Source organism: Arachis hypogaea, chromosome 14 (genome assembly GCF_003086295.3).
Source record: "Arachis hypogaea cultivar Tifrunner chromosome 14, arahy.Tifrunner.gnm2.J5K5, whole genome shotgun sequence".
Classification (NCBI taxonomy): Eukaryota; Viridiplantae; Streptophyta; class Magnoliopsida; order Fabales; family Fabaceae; genus Arachis; species Arachis hypogaea.
The window spans coordinates 60,635,365-60,659,041 of NC_092049.1; the positions used below are offsets into that span (position 1 = coordinate 60,635,365).

General features: G+C 36.4%; 1 non-coding gene across 1 annotated transcript; it reads left to right on the forward strand.

Annotated features, from left to right (window-relative positions):
* The first annotated feature begins 8,319 nt into the window (after positions 1 to 8,319).
* Positions 8,320 to 8,427, forward strand: LOC112745115 (small nucleolar RNA R71). Its single transcript, XR_003173060.1, has one exon. It is a non-coding gene; the product is annotated as a small nucleolar RNA R71 (small nucleolar RNA).
* Positions 8,428 to 23,677: the final 15,250 nt, after the last annotated feature.

Here is a 23,677-nt window from a genome sequence, read left to right on the forward strand (position 1 = left end):
TCAATTGTCTTTCTCATGTGTATAGATCCACCAGTTGAGTGATCTAGAGAAATTTGAGCTCTCTCTGTAAGCCCATAATAGAAGATGTCTAACTGCACCCATTCTGAAAACATTTCAGAGGGGCATTTTCTTAGCATCTCTCTGTATCTTTCCCAGACATCATAAAGAGATTCATTATCTCCTTGTTTAAAGCCTTGGATGTCTAGCCTTAGCTTTGTCATCTGTTTTGGAGGGAAGTATTGATTCAGGAATTTTTCTTACAGCTGTTTCCATGTCCTTATGCTAGCCTTAGGTTGGTTAATTAACCACCTCTTAGCTTGGTCTTTTACAACAAATGGAAACAGTAATAATCTGTAGACATCCTGATCTACTTTTTTATCATGTACTGTGTCAGTAATCTGTAAAAAATGTGCCAGAAAACTCTGTAGGTTCTTCCTGAAGAAGACCAGAATACTGGCAACTTTGCTGCACCATGATAATGAGCTGAGGATTCAACTCAAAGCTACTGACTCCAATGGAGGGTATACAGATACTACTCCCATATGAAGCAGTAGTGGAGTTGGCATATGACCCCAGAGTCCTTCTGGACTATTCATTTCCACTTAGGTCCATGATGGAGAAAGGGAGATGATGCGGATTGCAAATAATTTTTTTTTTGAAAACTGAAATTAAAATTAAATAAAATAAAATAAAAAATATGAAAAATTGACTATATTTTCGAAAATTAGAAGAAAAAGAAATAAAAGAAAATTGAAAACTAAATTAATTATTTAAAAAGATTTGAAAAAAATGTGGGTGAGGATTTTCAAAAAAAAAATGAAGAGAGAGAAATTGGTTAGGAAGTTTTGAAAAAGATATGTATTAAAATTAAAGATACTTGTAAGAAAATAAAATAAAATAAAATAAAGAAAAGATATGAAAAAAGATTTGATATTAAGATTTGAGATTAAAAAAGATAAGATAAGCTAGGTAAGAGAAGATAAGGAATTTAAATTAAAAAGTTTTAAAATTTTAAATTTTAAATTTGAAAATTAAATTTTAAAATTTGAAATTTGAAATTTGAAATATGAAATTTTGAAAATTGAAATTTGAAATTTTGAAAATTGAAATTTGAAAATTTGAAATTTGAAAGTTAAAATTTGAAAATTGAATTTTGAATTTTCGAAAAAGTCAACAATATAAGATAAGGATTTGAAAAAGATTTAAACTTTGAAAAGATTTAATTTTTAAATTTGAAAATTAGATTTTAAATTTTAAAATTTGAAATTTGAATTTTGAAATTTTGAGAGTTGAAATTTGAAATTTGAAATAAGATAAGATAAAATTTTGAAAAAGATATGATTTTTTTGAAAAAAATTTGAATTTTGAAATTTTTAAAACTAAGATAAGATAAAATAGAAATTTTAAAATAAAAATCTGAATTTTTTTTTTTTTTTGAAAAAAATTTCAAAATTTGCTCAAAAATAGTTAGAGAAGATATTTTTTTGATTTTTTAATTTTATAATGAAAAATAAAAACACACAAAAGACACACAACTTAAAATTTTTAGATCTAATACTTCTTATTTTCAAAAATTTTGGAGGAAAAACACCAAGGAACACCAAACTTAAAAATTTTAAGATCAAGACTGGTGCGCAGAAATTGTGATTACACTTTGATTATGTAAAATTCATCGCTCTTTCTTTCCCTGGTAATGGCGCCAAAAACATGATGCCAATACCATGGTTCACAACTTCGCACAACTAACCAGCAAGTGCACTGGGTCGTCCAAGTAATACCTTACATGAGTAAGGGTCGAATCCCACGGAGATTGTTGGTATGAAGCAAGCTATGGTCACCTTGTAAATCTCAGTCAGGCGGATATAAAATAGTAATGGGGTTTTCGAAATTAATTAATAAAATAGGGATAGAAATACTTATGTAAATCATTGGTGAGAATTTCAGATAAGCGAATAGAGATGCTTTTCGTTCCTCTGAACCTTTGCTTTCCTGCTGCCTTCATCCAATCAGTCTTACTCCTTTCCATGGATGGCTTTATGTGATACATCACCATTGTCAATGGCTACTTTCGGTCTTCTCTCGGGAAAATAATCCAAATGCCCTGTCACGGCACGGCTAATCGTCTGGAGGCATCACCCTTGTCAATGGTTTCACCTTATCCTCTCAGTGAAAATGATCAACGCACCCTATCACGGCACGGCTATTCATCTGTCGGTTCTCGATCATGCTGGAATAGGATTTACTATCCTTTTGTGTCTGTCACTAACGCCCAGCACTCACGAGTTTGAAGCTCGTCACAGTCATCCAATCATTGAATCCTACTCAGAATACCATAGACAAGGTTTAGACCTTCCGGATTCTCTTGAATGCCTCCATCATTCTAGCTTACACCACGAAGATTCTGATTAAGAGATCTAAGAGATACTAATTCAATTCTAATGTAGAACGGAGGTGGTTGTCAGGCACGCGTTCATAGGGAATGATGATGATTGTCACGTTCATCACATTCAGGTTGAAGTGCAAATGAATATCTTAGAAGCGAAATAAGATGAATTGAATAGAAAACAGTAGTACTTTGCATTAATCTTTGAGGAACAGCAGAGCTCCACACCTTAATCTATGGAGTGTAGAAACTCTACCGTTAAAAATACATAAGTGAAAGGTTCAGGCATGGCCGAATGGCCAGCCCCTCTGATCTAAGAACCAGGTGTCCCGAGATATCTAATACAATAGTAAAAGGTCCTATTTATAATAAACTAGCTACTAGGGTTTACAGAAGTAAGTAATTGATGCATAAATCCACTTTCCGGGGCCCACTTGGTGTGTGCTTGGGCTGAGCTTGAGTGTTACACGTGTAGAGGTCATTCCTGGAGTTGAACGCTAGTTTTGGTGCCAGTTTGGGCGTTGAACTCCACTTTGCAACTTGTTTATGGCGCTGGACACCAGAATTGGGCAGAGAGCTGGCATTAAACGCCAGTTTACGTCATCTAAACTTGGGCAAAGTATGGACTATTATACATTTCTGGAAAGCTATGGTTGTCTAATTTCCAACGCAATTGGAAGCGCACCATTTCAAGTTCTGTAGCTCCAGAAAATCCACTTTGAGTGCAGGGAGGTCAGAATCCAACAGCATCAGCAGTCCTTCTTCAACCTCTGAATCTGATTTTTTCTCAAGTCCCTCAATTTCAGCCAGAAAATACCTGAAATCACAGAGAAAAACACAAACTCATAGTAAAGTCCAGAAATGTGAATTTAACACAAAAACTAATGAAAACATCCCTAAAAGTAACTAGATCCTACTAAAATCATACTAAAAACAATGTCAAAAAGCGTATAAATTATCCGCTCATCACAACACCAAACTTAAATTGTTGCTTGTCCCCAAGAAACTAAAAATCAAATAGGATAAAAAGAAGAGAATATACTATTAATTCCAAACTGTCAAAGAAACATAGGAACTCAGAGTTTAGATAGTGTTATTGACTCTCCTAGTTTTGGAATATACTATTATTTCTGTCATATGAGCGGGACTTATAGCTTTTTGCTTCTTGAATAGTTTTGGCATCTCACTTTATCCATTGAAGTTCAGAATGATTGGCATCTATAGGAACTCAGAGTTTAGATAGTGTTATTGACTCTCCTAGTTCAGTATGATGATTCTTGAATACAACTTCTTTATGAGTCTTGGCCGTGGCCCTAAGCACTTTGTTTTCCAGTATTACCACCGGATACATAAATGCCACAGACACATAATTGGGTGAACCTTTTCAGATTGTGACTCAGCTTTGCTAAAGTCCCCAATTAGAGGTGTCCAGGGTTCTTAAGCACACTCTTTTTTTTGCTTTGGACCTTGACTTAAACCGCTCAGTCTCAAGTTTTCACTTGACACCTACACGCCACAAGCACATGGTTAAGGACAGCTTGGTTTAGCCGCTTAGACCTGGATTTTATTCCTTTAGGCCCTCCTATCCACTGATGCTCAAAGCCTTGGGATCCTTTTTATTTGCCCTTGCCTTTTGGTTTTAAGGGTTATTGGCTTTTTGCTCTTGCCTCTTGGTTTTAAGAGCTTTTGGCTTTTTCTGCTTGCTTTTGCTCCTCTTTTTTTTTTCATATTTTTTTTTTCTGCAAGCTTTGTTCTTTGCTGCTTTTTCTTGTTTCAAGAATCATTTTTATGATTTTTCAGATTATCAAATAACATGTCTCCTTGTCATCATTCTTTCAAGAGCCAACATATTTAACATTCATAAACAACTACTTCTAAAGACATATGCACTGTTCAAGCATTCATTCAGAAAACAAAAAGTATTGTCACCACATCAATATAATTAAACTAAGTTCAAGGATAAATTCGAAACTTATGTACTTCTTGTTCTTTTGAATTAAAACATTTTTCATTTAAGAGAGGTGATGGATTCATAGGATATTCATAAATTTAAGACATAGTTACTAACTACTAATGATCATGTAATGAAGACACAAACATAAATAAGCACATAACATAGAAAACGAAAAACAGAGAAAGTAAGAACAAGGAATGAGTCCACCTTAGTGATGGTGGCGTTTCCTCCTTGAGGAACCAATGATGTCCTTGAGCTCTTCTATGTCTTTTCCTTGTCTTTGTTGCTCCTCCCTCATTGCTTTTTGATCTTCTCTTATTTCATGGAGCATGATGGAGTGCTCTTGATGTTCCACCCTTAATTGTCCCATGTTGGCACTTAATTCTCCTAGGGAGGTGTTGATTTGCTCCCAATAGTTTTGTGGAGGAAATTGCATTTGAGGCATCTCTGGGATCTCATGGTGATGAGCTTCTTGCGCCTCTTGAGCTCCATGAATGGGCTCTCTTGCTTGCTCCATCTTTTTCTTAGTGATGGGCTTCTCTTCCTTAATAGAAATGTCTCCTTCTATGAAAGCTCCAGCTGAGTAACATAGATGGCAGATAAGATGAGGAAAAGCTAGCCTTGCCATGGGGGATGACTTTTCGGCTATTTTGTAGAGTTCATTAGAGATGACTTCATGAACTTCTATTTCCTCTCCAATCATGATGCTATGAATCATGATGGCCCAATCCACAGTAACTTCAGATCGGTTGCTAGTGGGAATGATTGAGCATTGAATGAACTCCAACCATCCTCTAGCCACAGGCTTGAGGTCCAATCTTCTTAGTTGAACCGGCTTGCCTTTGGAGTCAATCTTCCATTGAGCTCCTTCCACACATATGTCCATAAGGACTTGGTCCAACCTTTGATTAAAGTTGACCCTTCTAGTGTAGGGGCGTTCATCTCCTTGCATCATGGGCAAGTTAAACGCCAACCTCACATTCTCCGGACTAAAATCTAAGTATTTCCCCCGAACCATTGTAACGTAGTTCTTTGGATCTGGGTTCTTACTTTGATCATGGTTCTTGGTGATCCATGCATTGGCATAGAACTCTTGAACCATTAGGATGCCGACTTGTTGGATGGGATTTGTTAGAACTTCCCAACCTCTTCTTTGAATTTCATGTCGGATCTCCGGATACTCATTTATTTTAAGTTTGAAAGGGACCTCGGGGATCACCTTCTTCTTGGCCACAACATCATAGAAGTGGTCTTGATGGGCTTTGGAGATGAACCTTTCCATCTCCCATGACTCGGAGGTGGAAGCTTTTATCTTCCCTTTCCCCTTTCTAGAGGATTCTCCGGTCTTAGGTGCCATCGATGGTAATGGAAAAACAAAAAGCTTATGCTTTTACCACACCAAACTTAGAATATTGCTCGCCCTCGAGTAATAAAAGAAAGAATAGAGGAAGAAGAAGAAGAAAATACGGAGAAGAGGGGTGAAGTGTGTTTCGGGCAAGTAGAGAGGAGAGGGTTGTGTTGTGTGAAAATGAGGAAGAATGGAGGGCTATATATAGGGGAGGGAGGGGGGTTAAGGTTCGGCCATTTAGGGTGGGTTTGGGTGGGAAATTGGTTTTGAATTTTGAAGGTAGGTGGAGTTTATGAGGTAGGTTTATGGGGAAGAGTGGATGGATGTGAGTGGTGAAGAGGTGATGGGGAAGAGAGATTGAGGTGATTGGTGAAGGGTTTTTGGGGAAGAGTGTTTATGGGATTTTGTGAAAGAGGGGTGAGAAGATGTGAGTGGAGGTAGGTGGGGATCCTGTGGGGTCCACAGATCCTGAGATGATCCTGTGGGGTCCACAGATCTTTGAGGTGTCAAGGCATTTACATCCCTGCACCAATTTAGGCATGCAAAAATGCCCTTGCACACAACTCTGGGCGTTCAGCGCCAGGTTGGTGCCCATTTTGGGCATTCAACGCCCATTTACTAGCCATTTCTAGCGTTGAACGCCAGAACCATGCTTGTTCTGGGCGTTCAGCGCCAGGATGCTGCCCATTTTGGGCGTTCAGCGCCAGAACCATACTCTGTTCTGGCGTTGAACGCCAGACAGGTGCTTCCTCCAGGGTGTGATTTTTCTTTTGTTGTTTTTGATTCCATTTTCAATTTTTTTTATTTATTTTGTGACTCCACATGATCATGGACCTACAAAGACATATAACTAAGAAAAAAAATAGAGTTAGATAAATAGAAATTGGGTTGCCTCACAACAAGCGCTTCTTTAATGTCAATAGCTTGACAGTGGGCTCTCATGGAGCCTCACAGATGTTCAGAGCTTTGTTGAGACTCTCCAACACCAAACTTAGAGTTTGGATATGGGAGTTCAACACCAAACTTAGTGTTTGGTTCTGGCCTCCCAACACCAAACTTAGAGTTTGACTGTGGGGGCTTTGTTTGACTCTGCTTTGAGAGAAGCTTTTTATGCTTCCTCTCCATGGATGCAGAGAGACATCCTTGAGTTGTAAACACAAGGTTGTCCTCATTCAATTGGAGGATTAATTCTCCCCTGTCCACATCAATCACAGCTCTTGCTGTGGCTAGGAAAGGTCTTCCTAGGATGATGGATTCATCCTCTTCCTTTCCAGTATCCAGGACTATGAAATCAACAAGGATGTAAAGGCCTTCAACCTTTACTAACACGTCCTCTACTTGTCCATAAGCCTGTTTTCTTGAATTGTCTGCCATCTCTAATGAGATTTTAGCAGCTTGCACCCCATAGATTCCCAGTTTCTCTATTACAGAGAGGGGCATGAGGTTTATCCCTGAACCAAGGTCACACAGAGCCTTAAAAATCATGGTGCCTATAGTACAAGGTATTATGAAATTTCCAGGATCCTGTTTCTTCTGAGGCAATGTCAGTTGATCCAGATCACTTAGTTCATTGATGAACAAGAGAGGTTCAACTTCCCAAGTATCAATGCCAAATAATTTGGCATTCAGCTTCATGATTGCACCAAGAAACTTGGCTGTTTGCTCTTCAGTAACATCCTCATTCTCTTCAGAAGAGGAATACTCATCAGAGCTCATGAATGGCATAAGGAGGTTTAATGGGATCTCTATGGTCTCTAGATGAGCCTCAGAGTCCTTTGGTTCCTCAGAGGGAAGCTCCTTATTGATCACTGGACGTCCCAGGAGGTCTTCCTCCTTGGGATTCACGTCCTCCTCTCCCTCATTGGGTTCAGCCATTTTGGTTATGTTAATGGCCTTGCACTCTCCTTTTGGATTTTCTTCTGTATTGCTTGGGAGAGTGCTAGGAGGGATTTCAGTGATCCTTTTACTCAGCTGGCCCACTTGTGCTTCCAAATTTCTAAGGGAAGACCTTGTTTCATTCATGAAACTTACAGTGGCCTTGGATAGATCATAGACTAAGTTTGCTAAGCTAGATGGATTCTGCTCAGAATTCTCTGTCTGTTGCTGAGTGGATGATGGAAAAGGCTTGCTATTGCTAAACCTGTTTCTTCCACCATTATTAAAGCCTTATTGAGGTTTTTGATCCTTTCATGAGAAATTTGGATGATTTCTCCATGATGAGTTATAGGTGTTTCCATAAGGTTCACCTAAGTAATTCACCTCTGCTATTGCAGGGTTCTCAGGATCATAAGCTTCTTCTTCATAAGAAGCCTCTTGAGTACTGTTGGATGCAGCTTGCACTCCATTCAGACTCTGAGAGATCATATTGACTTGCTGAGTCAATATTTTATTCTGAGCCAATATGGCATTCAGAGTATCAATTTCAAGAACTCCCTTCTTCATAAGCGTCCCATTATTCACAGGATTCCTTTCAGAAGTGTACATGAACTGGTTATTTGCAACCATGTCAATGAGTTCTTGAGCTTTTGCAGGCGTTTTCTTTAGGTGAATGGATCCACCTGCAAAGGTATCCAATGACATCTTAGATAACTCAGATAGACCATCATAGAATATATCCAAGATGGTCCATTCTGAAAGCATGTCAGAAGGATACTTTTTGGTCAGTCCTTTGTATCTCTCCCAAGCTTCATAGAGGGATTCACCTTCTTTCTGTCTGAAGGTTTGAACATCCACTCTAAGCTTGCTCAGCTTTTGAGGAGGAAAGAACTTGGCTAGGAAAGCCTTGACCAGCTTATCCCAAGAGTTCAGGCTATCCTTAGGTTGAGAGTCCAACCATACTCTAGCTCTGTCTCTTATAGCAAAAGGGAAAAGCATGAGCCTGTAGACTTCAGGATCAACTCCATTAGTCTTAACAGTATCACATATCTGCAAGAATTCAGTTAAGAACTGAAAAGGATCTTCAGATGAAAGTCCATGAAACTTGCAGTTCTGCTGCATCAGAGAAACTAATTGAGGTTTCAGCTCAAAGTTGTTTACTCCAATGGCAGGAATGGAGATGCTTCTTCCATGTAAATTGGAATTTGGTGCAGTAAAGTCACCAAGCATTCTCCTTGCATTGTTGTTGGGTTCGGCTGCCATCTCCTTTACTTGTTCGAAATTTTCAATCAAGTTGTCTCTGGATTGTTGTAATTTAGCTTCTCTTAATTTCCTCTTCAGAGTCCTTTCAGGTTCTGGATCAGCTTCAACAAGAATACCTTTTTCTCTGTCCCTGCTCATAAGAAAGAGAAGAGAAAAAGAAAAGAAGAGGAATCCTCTATGTCACAGTAAAGAGGTTCCTTATTGTTAGTAGAAGAAGAAAAAGAATAGGGGTGAAGAAGAATGAAGAATCCAAACACAAAGGTAAGGATAGGAGCAGTGATGTGAGATGAAGAGAAGTGTTAGTAGATGAATAAATAAATAGAAGGGGATGAGGGAGAAGAATTTTCGAAAAATAATTTTTGAAAAAGAGTTAGTGATTTTTAAAAAAAGTTTTTGAAAAAGGTTAGTAGTTTTTCGAAAATAAAAAAAAATAAAATTAGTTAATTAAAAAGAAATTTTTGAAAAAAGAAAAAAAAGGGAGGATATTTTCGAAAATTAGAGAGAGAGAGAGTTAGTTAGGTAGTTTTAAAAAAGATGAGAAGCAAACAAAAAGTTAGTTAGTTAGTTGAAACAAATTTTGAAAATCAATTTTGAAGAGATAAGAAGATAGGAAGTTAGAGAAGATATTTTGAAATCAATTTTTTTGAAAAAAATAAGATAGGAAGATATTTTTGAAAAGATATGATTGAAATTAGTTTTGAAAAAGATTTGATTTTTGAAATCACAATTAATTACTTGATTCACAAGAAATCACAATATATGATTCTAGAACTCAAAGTTTGAATCTTTCTTAACAAGTAAGTAACGAACTTGAAATTTTTTTGAATCAAACATTAATTGGTGATGTTATTTTCGAAAATTATGTGATAAAGATAAGAAAAAGATTTTTGAAAAATATTTTTATAATTTTCAAAAATAACTAAGAAAAATGAGAAAGATTTGATTTTTGAAAAAGATTTTGAAAAAGATAAGATTTTTAAATTGAAAATTTGATTTGACTCATAAAAACAACTAGATTTTAAAAATTTTTGAAAAAGTCAAATCTAATTTTCGAAATTATGAGAGAAAAGAGGGAAAGATATTTTTTTTTATTTTTGAATTTTTATGATGAGAGAGAAAAACACTAAAAAGATGCAATGCATGAAATTTTTAGATCAAAACATGTGATGCATGCAAGAATGCTATGAATGTCAAGATGAACACCAAGAACAGTATGAAGATCATGATGAACATCAAGAACATATTTTTGAAAAATTTTTAATGCAAAGAAAACATGCAAGACACCAAACTTAGAATTCTTCAATGCTTAGACACTAAGAATTCAAGAATGCATATGAGAAACAAGAAAAGACACAAAACATGCAAATGCAAAGATCAAACAAGAAGACTTACCAAGAACAACTTGAAGATCATAAAGAACACTATGAATGCATGAATTTTCGAAAAATGCAAGATGCACATGCAATTGACACCAAACTTATAACATGACTCATGACTTAAACAAGAAACAGAAAAATATTTTTGATTTTTATGATTTTCTAATTTTTTTGGATTTTTTGAAAATTAATTGAAAAAGGAAAATAAGGATTCCAAAAATTTTTAATATGAATTCCAGGAATCTTGCATTCTTAGTCTAAAGCTTCAGTCCAGGAATTAGACATGGCTCACTAGCCAGCCAAGCTTTTAATGAAAGCTCCAGTCCAAAACACTAGACATGGCCAATGGCCAGCCAAGCTTCAGCAAGATATCAGAATATACTGCTCATTACTTATCAAATATGTAACTTGCCTCTATGCTGATGGTTTGGAAGTCTCAACCAAAAGAATTTAGACATGGCTTTGCAGCCAGCCAGGCTTCACATGCTTCATGAAACACTAGAATTCATTCTTAAAAATTCTAAATAACTTTTCGAAAACAAAGGAAAAATTTTTTGAAAGATTTTTGAAAAATTTTTGAACACTTTTTGAAAAGAAAACAAAAAGAAAATTACCTAATCTGAGCAACAAGATGAACCGTCAGTTGTCCAAACTCGAACAATCCCCGGCAACGGCGCCAAAAACTTGGTGCGCAGAAATTGTGATTACACTTTGATTATGTAAAATTCATCGCTCTTTCTTTCCCTGGTAATGGCGCCAAAAACATGATGCCAATACCATGGTTCACAACTTCGCACAACTAACCAGCAAGTGCACTGGGTCGTCCAAGTAATACCTTACGTGAGTAAGGGTCGAATCCCACGGAGATTGTTGGTATGAAGCAAGCTATGGTCACCTTGTAAATCTCAGTCAGGCGGATATAAAATAGTAATGGGGTTTTCGAAATTAATTAATAAAATAGGGATAGAAATACTTATGTAAATCATTGGTGAGAATTTCAGATAAGCGAATAGAGATGCTTTTCGTTCCTCTGAACCTTTGCTTTCCTGCTGCCTTCATCCAATCAGTCTTACTCCTTTCCATGGCTGGCTTTATGTGATACATCACCATTGTCAATGGCTACTTTCGGTCTTCTCTCGGGAAAATGATCCAAATGCCCTGTCACGGCACGGCTAATCATCTGGAGGCATCACCCTTGTCAATGGTTTCACCTTATCCTCTTAGTGAAAATGATCAACGCACCCTGTCATGGCACAGCTATTCATCTGTCAGTTCTCGATCATGCTGGAATAGGATTTACTATCCTTTTGCGTCTGTCACTAACGCCCAGCACTCGCGAGTTTGAAGCTCGTCACAGTCATCCAATCATTGAATCCTACTCGGAATACCACAGACAAGGTTTAGACCTTCCAGATTCTCTTGAATGCCGCCATCATTCTAGCTTACACCACGAAGATTCTGATTAAGAGATCTAAGAGATACTCATTCAATTCTAATGTAAAACGGAGGTGGTTGTCAGGCACGCGTTCATAGGGAATGATGATGATTGTCACGTTCATCACATTCAGGTTGAAGTGCGAATGAATATCTTAGAAGCGAAATAAGATGAATTGAATAGAAAACAGTAGTACTTTGCATTAATCTTTGAGGAACAGCAGAGCTCCAAACCTTAATCTATAGAGTGTAGAAACTCTACCGTTAAAAATACATAAGTGAAAGGTCTAGGCATGGCCGAATGGCCAGCCCCTCTGATCTAAGAACCAGGTGTCCCGAGATATCTAATACAATAGTAAAAGGTCCTATTTATAATAAACTAGCTACTAGGGTTTATAGAAGTAAGTAATTGATGCATAAATCCACTTCCGGAGCCCACTTGGTGTGTGCTTGGGCTGAGCTTGAGTGTTACACGTGTAGAGGTCATTCCTTGAGTTGAACGCCAGTTTTGGTGCCAGTTTGGGCGTTGAACTCCACTTTGCAACTTGTTTCTGGCGCTGGACGCCAGAATTGGGCAGAGAGCTGGCGTTGAACGCCAGTTTACGTCATCTAAACTTGGGCAAAGTATGGACTATTATATATTTCTGGAAATCTCTGGATGTCTACTTTCCAACGCAATTGGAAGCGCGCCATTTCAAGTTCTGTAGCTCCAGAAAATCCACTTTGAGTGCAGGGAGGTCAGAATCCAACAGCATCAGCAGTCCTTCTTCAACCTCTGAATCTGATTTTTGCTCAAGTCCCTCAATTTCAGCCAGAAAATACCTGAAATCACAGAAAAACACATAAACTCATAGTAAAGTCCAAAAATGTGAATTTAACATAAAAACTAATGAAAACATCCCTAAAAGTAACTAGATCCTACTAAAAACATACTAAAAATAATGTCAAAAAGCGTATAAATTATCCGCTCATCAAAGACACAAGTAAAACTCAAGAACACCTTGAAGACTCACAAGAACAACAAGAACATGAAGAAAGAATACCAAACTTAAAATTTTTAGAAAACTTACATAAAATTTTCGAAAACAAAAGAAAAGCTAACAAGAAAACACCAAAATTAAAGTTTGGTACAAGATTTAATCAAAGAAAAATTATTTAGAAAAAATTTTAAAAAGAAGATAGCCAATTACCAAAAATATAAGCACAACGCTCTAGCCAATTGAGCTATAAATTTAACGTATTTTAATATTGTATATAAAAAAAATAAAATTTTCCTTGGAAACTGATATTTTGAAAAAGCACAAGAAAAACAAGAAAAGACACAGAACAAGAGAAACTAAAGATCAAACAAGGAAAATAAACAAGAACAACTTGAAGATCAAGAAAGAACAATGAACACTAATTCAAAAATTTTAAAGGAAAATAAAGACATTCAATTGACACCAAACTTAAAATATAAAACTAAACTCAAACAGAGAAATTCAATTATTAGTAAAACAAATAAAATAAAATAAAATTTTGAAAAATTATTTTTGAAAAAGAAAATAAGGATTCTAAAATTTTAACAAGAACAATAATAAAAGACTCAAAGACAAATCACAGATTAATAACGAAAAATAAAAATCTTTTGAAAGATTTTTGAAAAGAAAGTAAAAGACTCTGACTCAAAAGACAAAATCTTCCTAATCTAAGCAACAGGATGAACCATCAGTTGTTCAAACTCGAACAATCCCCGGCAACGGCGCCAAAAACTTAGTGCACGAAATTGTGATTCACACTTTTCACAACTCTGCACAACTAACCAGCAAGTGCACTAGGTCGTCCAAGTAATAAACCTTACGTGAGTAAGGGTCGATCCCACGGATATTGTCGGCCTGAAGCAAGCTATAGTCACCTTGTAAATCTCAGTCAGGCGGATTCAAATGGTTATGGTGAATTGATAATTAAAACATAATTAAAATATAAACTAGGATAGAGATACTTATGTAATTCATTGGTAAGAGTTTCAGATAAGCGTATAGAGATGCTTTCGTTCCTCCTGAACCTCTGCTTTCCTACTGTCTTCATCCAATCATTCCTACTCCTTTTCATGGCAAGCTGTATGTTGGGCATCACCGTTGTCAATGGCTACATCCCGTCCTCTCTGTAAAAATGGTCCAATGCGCTGTCACTACATGGCTAATCATCTGTCGGTTCTCGATCATACTGGAATAGGATTTACTATCCTTTTGCGTCTGTCACTACGCCCAGCACTCGCGAGTTTGAAGCTTGTCACAGCCATCCCTTCCCAAATCCTACTCGGAATACCACAGACAAGGTTTAGACTTTCCGGATCTCAGGAATGGCCGTCCATGGGTTCTAACTTATACCACGAAGATTCTAATATCTCGAACTCGGTCCTCTGTATTAGATATCTAAGAGATATTCATTCTATCTCATCTTCATGTAGAACGGAAGTGGTTGTCAGGCACGCGTTCATAGGTGAGAATGGTGATGAGCGTCACATAATCATCACATTCATCATGTTCTTGGGTGCGAATGAATATCTTAGAATAGGAATAAGCTTGAATTGAATAGAAAAACAATAGTACTTTGCATTAATACTCGAGGAACAGCAGAGCTCCATACCTTAATCTATGGTGTGTAAAAACTCTACCGTTGAAAATACATAAGAACAAGGTCTAGGCATGACCGAGAGGCCAGCCCCCTAAACATGATCAAAGGATCAAAAGATAATCCAAAGATGTAAATACAATGGTAAAAAAATCCTATTTATACTAAACTAGTTACTAGGGTTTACAGAAATGAGTAAATGATACAGAAATCCACTTCTGGGGCCCACTTGGTGTGTGCTTGGGCTCAGTATTGAGCTTTACACGTGTAGAGGCTTCTCTTGGAGTTGAACGCCAGTTTGTAACCTGTTTCTGGCGTTTAACTCCACTTTGCAACCTGTTTCTGGCGTTTAACTCCAGAATGCAACATGGAACTGGCGTTGAACGCCAGTTTGCATCATCTAAACTCGGGCAAAGTATGGACTATTATATATTGCTGAAAAGCCCTAGATGTCTACTTTCCAACACAATTAGAAGCGCGTCATTTAGACTCTTGTAGCTCCAGAAAATCCACTTTGAGTAAAGGGAGGTCAGAATCCAACAGCATCTGCAGTCCTTTTTCAGCCTGAATCAGATTTTTGCTCATCTCCCTCAATTACAGCCAGAAATTACCTGAAATCACAGAAAAATATACAAACTCATAGTAAAATCCAGAAATGTGATTTTTATTTAAAAACTAATAAAAATATAATAAAAGGTGACTAAAACATATTAAAAACTACCTAGAAACAATGCCAAAAGGCATATAAATTATCCGCTCATCAACATCCAACACCAAAGTTAGGGTTGATGTGCAAAGTCTTGAATATCTCCCAAAATCTAGAGTATTATTTCTCCTTATTTTCCCCTTTGAGCCTTTAAGGATATGAAATTATTGGCTTGTATTCAGGCACTAGAATTCTCTCTTTTGGTGGAACTTCTATAGCTTGAATTGGTTGCTGGAAGGTTGGCTGTACATGCTCCGATTCCAGATTAGTATCCCCTGGAGCTTCCTTTCTTGCCCTGACAATGAGCTCCTCCTTATTGGTTTCTTCTTTCTTTTCTTCTCCTACCACTGATAAACCACTATTTTATGGTTTATCTTGTGCTCAATTGAGTGGATTTTATCAACTCTTTACCCACTTATTCATACTATTTGCATGGTTTTACAACTTCTTCCTGATTTTGTGCTATGATTGAAAACATGCTTCTTTGGCCTTAAGTTCCCTATGTTTAAATCCTCTCTTATTACCATTAGATGCCTTGATATGTGTGTTAAGTGATTTCAGAGATTACAGGGCAAGAATGGCTCAGAGGATGGAAAGGAAGCATGCGAAACTGGAAGGAATACAAGAAGTTGGAGAAATTGCTAAGCTGTCCAGCCTGACCTCTTCGCACTCAAACGGCTATAACTTTAGCTACAGAGATCCAAACGACACAGTTTCAGTTGCGTTGGAAAGCTAACGTCCGGGGCTTCGATTTGATATATAATATACCATAGTTTTCTTGAATCTAGACAACGCGACTGCGTGCTCCATCCGGCCGCGTCGCAGTGACGAAAATCAGCGTGTTTGAATTCGCAACCAGCGAATTCTGGGCTGTTTCTAACCCAGTTTGCGGCCCAGAAAACACAGATTAGAGGCTATAAAGTGGGGGAATGTATCCATTCATAATCAAGCTTTCATATTTACAATTTTAGGAGTAGATGTAGTTTTTAGAGAGAGAGGTTCTCTCCTCTCTCTTAGGATTAGGATTTAGGATTTCTCTTAGTTTTAGGAGTGGCTCTCAATCCCAGGTTCTTTATTTTTATTTATTTTTCCAATTCAATTTATGAACATCCATGCCAGATTTAATTTCTTTTGTTAATGCAATTTGAGGTATTTTCATATTTAATTTTGCTTTGCTTTATTTATATTGATGCTTTTTAATTTAGATATTTTCTTCCTTTTGGCTTTGGTTAAGTAATTGGTAACGCTTGAGCTGTCAATAAAGCAGTGATTGAAATTGGGAGTTGCTCCAATAACTCTAGTCTTTCCACAGGAATTGACTAGGACCTGAGGATTAAGCTAATTAATCCACTTGATCTACCTTCATAGTTAGAGGTTAACAAAGTGAGATTAAAATTCAAATTTCATCACAACTGATAAGGATAGGACCTCCAGTTTTAATACCTTGCCAAGAGTTTATTTTGTAGAACCTATGCACAATTACTCAAGAGGGGGGGTGAATTGAGTATTGCAACAACAATGAATCTTTTTGCGAAAGTTAAAGACAATATACAAAAGTGTTATTGTACTAGTATTTTTCCAAAAGCTTAACTCAATTGCTAAGCATTTATAAGGAGCTTTTACTTTCCAATAGACACCAACTCAAATAAATTGATCAAGCTTTTCACCAATCGGACTTAAGCTATTTCTTAAGTACTTACGAAGCTACTTTTCGATCACAATTTATTTGCTCAAAGGTAAAAGACAATAATATAGAAGAGATGAGTTTGGAGAGATGCAAACGCTATTTAGAGTGGTTCGGCACAATCCTTGTCCTACGTCCACTTTCTTTCTCAATCGCTATTGAGAAGTTCCACTATTGCCAAGCTTCAAGGTGCTCGCGCAAAACCTTTTACAATCCGAGTCCTTAGTTTCTAACACCTCACGGTATATGATCACCACTCGTATACTAACCCACTCCACTTAGAGATTCCTTCTCTACGATTTGCCTTGAGTACTTAGTATACTTCTTTGGTATCCTCACCGACTATAGTGTTTATAACTCTTGACTCAACCTTGGAGATCACACTCCAATCTACAAAGTGTTACAAGAAAACAATTCTCAAAGAATTGTTGAGATGAAATGAGTACTCTCTAGAAGAGTGTATGATTACAAGTTTAGCACTATTGAACCAATTGATATTGCTCTCTCAAATTGTGTATTATAACATCTTAAAAATGTGTAGAATGAAAGAATATGAACAAGATAGTTTGCAAATACTCACCTGTATGAAATAAGGCTTCAATCCATCTATTTATAGACTTCCCAAACCTTAGAAACGTTGGGGAGTTAATGGGATGGAGCCGTTTTGTTAAAACTAGCCGTTTTTTATGTTTTTGAATCATTTGCATCGATGCATAACACTTTGCATCGATGCAAATGTGTCTTTGAAGCTGAAATTTGAATTTTCAGCTAGGTTGCATCGATGCAAACATCTTTGCATCGATGCAACAAGTCGTTGCATGCTTTGCATCGATGCAAGATGAGTGTGCATCGATGCAAACCTTAAAGAATGGCTTAAAATCACTTCAAAATACTTAGGATTGATCTCAAACTTGTTGGAGTCAATTCCTATGCTTTTGTACCTTTGAAAACAAGTTTTTAAACCATTTGGCTAGCATCGAATTGCAAGATGTGCATCAAAACATTTTGTGAGTGTGTGTTGAGAGATTTAGCAATTGGTTCTTAACAAGAAGTTACCTAAGTCCTAAGACACTATACTTGTCTTCAAATGTTGTGGACTTGAGTTTCTTGTTGTTGTTGTGTTGCTTTCAACTCTTCATTCCTCAACGTTGAATGTTGGTTGATCTTTCAATATGCTTGTTCATTCAAGTTGTTTGTTGGTTTGTCTTTCATGTCGTTTGTTGGTTTGTCATTCATCAAAACCTACGAATACAAACTTCGCATACAAGCAACATGATTTACAATTTCCCCCTTTTTGATAATGACAAACCAATTTTGAGGATATGCATTTATAAATGATTTTGAAAGCAACAATAATGCACTTTGTTTTATAGAAAGCTTTGGAGAAGACTTCACAAAAAAAAAATTTTGCAGGAGTTCCCCCTAAATATGTGCATTTGTTCCCTTAAAGGGCGTTTATCAAAGAAAACGATTTAGATATCAAAGTTTTTGCTTAGCGGAAGTCTTTTTGAAAACATTGTTTCGCAAACTTATTTCTTCTTTTCAAATCCTCAAACTTCTTCTTTTTCAAGAGTTCAAAATTTCAAATATCCTCAAACTTCTCTCTTCCCCCTTTTGACATTATCAAAAAGAAATGAGCTTGAAATGTGTCAAAGAAGCATCCATAAAACAATGTATTTTTTTAAGTTCAATTTCTCTATTAATTTCAAGGATGAGATATTCTCCCTTTCAAAAAAAAATTTGATTTCCTCTTTTTTTTTTTTATATATATAAAAAGCATGCATAATTCCCCCTAAATAAGTGAAATATATTAAAGCATACACATTAACTTAAAATAGGGGTACCAAGCCTATTTTGAGTTATTCACCAAATAAGCATACAAGCATTAATCATTAAACAAAATTATGAAGGAAATATCAAAGTATTTAAACCATTATAGAAATCCTTAGCTTACTAGGAGTTAGTTTAACAATTCATATAATCAAATAAACATAAAGCAATAAAAAGTGACTTGATGAAGAGGAGACAATCAATCTTGGTCTTCATTATCATCAGTGTCCTCTTCATATGGTAGGTGGATCCCGAAATGCTCATATAAGTCATCAATACGACGATCCAAGCGACCCGTGCGATGATCTACACGAGACACACGACGATTAAGTGCTTCAAGTTGCCTACCATGCTCTACGTCAATCCTTTGGATGTTTTGGTTGATGGATTGTAATTCTCTCATTACATCAACCAAGGAGGGTGGTTCTTGAGCTTGAGGTGCTTGTGGAGGAGCTTCCTCTTGAGGACCTTGTTCATCAACATTTCTTCTTCCCATTTTGTTGAGAATATGAGTGTTGATACAAGATTGAGGTGGTACTTCCTTGGCAATCTCATTTGATACATCAATACCAACATAATCAAAGACTTTAGACCATAGGCAAAGGAATCCTAATCCACCATTCCTATCCTTCATCTTGAGCCTAATCATATGTTGTACTATAAAGTATGGCCAATTAATCTTAATTCCATTCATCATAGCCCACATGACAATCAAATCTTCATCATTTACATTTGCATGCCCGGATATTCTAGGTTGCAATACATAGGTGACTAGATATAACAAAGTTCTATGTTCCGCACTCATTGAATTGCAACTAATTTTGGAATGAGCTCCTTGTACAAGATTGAACAAATGCATGGCATTGTCTTTTGAATAACCCCATTCATCAATTGGGGTTTTACCACCTTGAAACAAGTCACCTTGATTAGGCAACTCCCAAATGGTGGCTAACTCATCACCATCTAGCCTATAATCCTTTCTTCCTATCTTGAAGAATAATGTGAAATTTGATTCATCTTCCTCATCAATCTCAATCATGAGTGTACTATAGGCTATGGCAACTAAATCCGGATAAAATTTACTCTTAATTTGAACAAAATCCATGAGACCTTGATGAACTAGAATAGCCTTAAGAGTATCAAAGTTATGAATGACAAGAAGGGTCGGATCCAAATACCTCGGAGGAATTTCCTTTCTTCCGGCGAGCCTTGCCTCATAGAATTGAAGATCTTCATTAGAAGCAAAGTACCTTGCCAAAGGATGATTATTTGGAGGTGGAACCACACTTGAAGAGCCTTTTGACTTCTTGACGGTTCTCTTGATTCTAGGCATTGTGGATGATTTTGTTTTATGGGTTTTGTAGAGGAGAATGTGGGGACTTCAAATATGTAATTTGTTTGTAGTGGGTATCTAAGTTTTGTGAGTTGTATGAAGCTATATGTGAGCTTGTTTTGGAGGTTATGGAGGTTTGAAGGTGGGGATATGAGTTGTGAGGTTGAAGATGATGAAAAAGTGGGTTTTGTTGCTCAAAAATGCCAAATTCACGTGTTTTTGTGCAATTTGGTCGTGTTTGCATCGATGCAATGGGCTTTGCATCGATGCACATAGCACGTTGTGTGCTTTGCATCGATGAAAAGCTTGGTTGCATCGATGCAACATGCATCATTTTGCCCAAAATCACCAAATTTTCATCCTTTGGTGGTTCTTTCTTCAATCCTTTGAGTTCCATCATGTATATACTTATTTAAACCATTATAAACTTCAATTTGTTGATCTTCCATTGTTTATAATCTTCAAATTCTTCAATCTACCTCAAGATTAATTACTCATTCATCAACTCATAAACCTACAAAACAATGGCTAATTGGATATCTCCAATGCTTAAGTTAGTAAGAGATACAAAAATAGCAATATAAATACAATGAATTCAAACAAATCATATTAGATTAGAATCCAAGATACCAAGTTCATTTCGGATGTTAAAAAAACTTTCTTTACATAAAGGTTTAGTGAAGATGTCCGCTAGTTGTTTACTAGTTTCGACAAATTCAATAACCACATCACCCTTTTCAACATGGTCTCTTATGAAGTGATGTCTAATCTCAATATGCTTGGTTCTTGAATGTTGAACCGGATTCTTGGTTAAATTTATTGCACTAGTATTATCACATTTGATAGGAATGTGATCAAGCATGAGTTACTCTACGATGCCATAGCCAAGTTTCATCATTTTTACTAACAAGGCATTTCACATCATTTGAGGAAACTTCATCTAGATTAATCATGTATACATTGTCAACACGGTGCCCAATTAGCACAATTTCATTAGTGTCTTGCCTTTTTATCAAACAACATTTTGAATCAAAGGTGACTAAGTTTCCTTTGTCACAAAGTTGGCTAACACTAAGGAGATTATGTTTGAGTCCTTTGACAAGTATAACATTATCTATGGAGGTAGAAGAATTTTTACCAACTTTTCCAACGCCGATTACTTTGCCGGTGTTGTTGTCTCCATAGATCATGTTTCCTCCGTTTGTAGGCTCTATTGCGGTGAACTTTGATTCATCGCCGGTCATGTGTTTGGAGCATCCACTATCAACATACCAATTTGTATCCTTAGCTCCAACACGTACCTACAAAACAATTAAAATTGGGATTTAGGTACCCAAGTGAATTTGGGTCCTTGATGATTAGTATGAGCATAATGCCCATAAGGTGCCCATCTCGTATCTTGACTACGAAAGTTTATATGTTTAATTCTAGTAAAGCATACGGGTGCTATATGACCTACTTTATTACAATAATGACATATGACATTTGGATTATGCATCCTATGCATGTTTCTAAATGGTTGCCTAGGTTGTTTCCTAAATGCAACATCTTTTGATCTATATGCATTGTGATTATAATTTCTAAATGAAGCATGTTGAGGAAGATGTTTAAAGGCTTCATTCTTTTTAGGCATGCTTTCCTTTTGGGCTTGCGGTTGCCTAATAGGAGTTTTAGTATTTTTAAATTTTCCTTTTTCAAAACCTAAACCTTCCTTATTATGAACATGCTTTTGGTTTTTCAACATTTTATCTAAGTTCTTTGAAGATTCATTGAACTTAGCTAAAGTGTTCTTAAGATTTGTAATTTCATTTTCATGCATTTTACAAGATTTGTATGGATCACTACTTGTGCTACACTTATCTTTTCCAAGATTGATATTCTCGTTTTTCAACATCTCATTTTATTTTAAAAGATCCATATTCTTTTTCTTTAGGAGAGAATAATCTTGGGTAAGTTTTGTGTACACCTCAAGTAAGGCATCATATTCATCTTGTAAATTAAAAGAAGTGAAGTTGTCATTACTAACCTTTTCTTCGCTTGCCATTAAGCAAAGATTTGCAACCTCGTCGTCATCGGAGTCGGATTCATCCTCGTTCTCCCATGATATGTATGCTTTCTCCTTCTTCTTAAATTTCTTGTTTTTGTCCTCCTTTTGAAGTTTTGGACAATTGGGTTTAATGTGTCCAACTTCTCCACACTCATAGCATTTTGGTACCTTTGTTTTGCTCTTGAAGTTTTTCTTCATTGCAAACTTATTGAATCTTTTTAATAAGAATGCAAATTCTTCATCTCCTTCTTCTTCATTATCATCACTCTCTTCTTGTAGTGATGTTGTTTTAAGGGCGAGACTTTTCTTCTTGCTTTCTTCACCTTTTTGTCTATTTAGCATAGTCATTTCATAGGTGAGAAGATTACCTCGTAGTTGATCAAATGTAAGTTGATCATAGAGCCTTCCTTCCACAATGGCGTTCACTTTGGAGTTCCATTTTGGTGTAAGGCTTGTAAGCACCTTGGTCACAATTTGTTTATCATTGTATTTTGTGCCAAGCATGCTTAGGTTGTTGAAGATCTTGGAGAGTCTTTCAAGAGCTTCTTCAATGCTCTCTTCATCTTTCATTTTAAAATTTTCCCATTCATGAACCAACATAAATACCTTTGATTCTTTAACGTGGTCGGTTCCTTCGTAAGTGATTTGGAGTTTATCCCAAATCTCTTTAGCGGTTTCACATGTAGAGATCTTCATATAATCATGCTCGTTAAGTACACAATGAATGAAGTTGATGGCTTTATCATTCATTGCCACTTTCTTCCAATCATCGTCACTATATTCATTTTCTCCTTTCGGTACTTGCTTTAAGACGGAGACTTCTCCTTCTTTAGCGCTTGTTGTCTTTGTTGGAATGTGATTTCCATTCTCAATCACTTTCCAAATTCTCACATCTTGAGAACGGATCCAAATTCTCATCTTATTTTTCCAATAAGAGTAATTTGTTCCGCTAAAAAGAGGAGGTCTAGCGGTTGAGTTACCTTCACTAGTGTTGTTGTTGTTAAAGCTTGTGCTTGCCATGATCTTTTCCCTTAAACGGTTAAGTCTTTCAAAGGGTTAAGCTCTGATGCCACTTGTAGAACCTATGCACAATTACTCAAGAGGGGGGTGAATTGAGTATTTCAACAACAATGAATCTTTTTGCGAAAGTTAAAGACAATATACAAAAGTGTTATTGTACTAGTATTTTTCCAAGAGCTTAACTCAATTGCTAAGCATTTATAAGGAGCTTTTACTTTCCAATAGACACCAACTCAAATAAATTGATCAAGCTTTTCACCAATCGGACTTAAGCTATTTCTTAAGTACTTACGAAGCTACTTTTCGATCACAATTTATTTGCTCAAAGGTAAAAGACAATAATATAGAAGAGATGAGTTTGGAGAGATGCAAACGCTATTTAGAGTGGTTCGGCACAATCCTTGTCCTACGTCCACTTTCTTTCTCAATCGCTATTGAGAAGTTCCACTATTGCCAAGCTTCAAGGTGCTCGCGCAAAACCTTTTACAATCCGAGTCCTTAGTTTCTAACACCTCACGGTATATGATCACCACTCGTATACTAACCCACTCCACTTAGAGATTCCTTCTCTACGATTTGCCTTGAGTACTTAGTATACTTCTTTGGTATCCTCACCGACTATAGTGTTTATAACTCTTGACTCAACCTTGGAGATCACACTCCAATTTACAAAGTGTTACAAGAAAACAATTCTCAAAGAATTGTTGAGATGAAATGAGTACTCTCTAGAAGAGTGTATGATTACAAGTTTAGCACTATTGAACCAATTGATATTGCTCTCTCAAATTGTGTATTATAACATCTTAAAAAT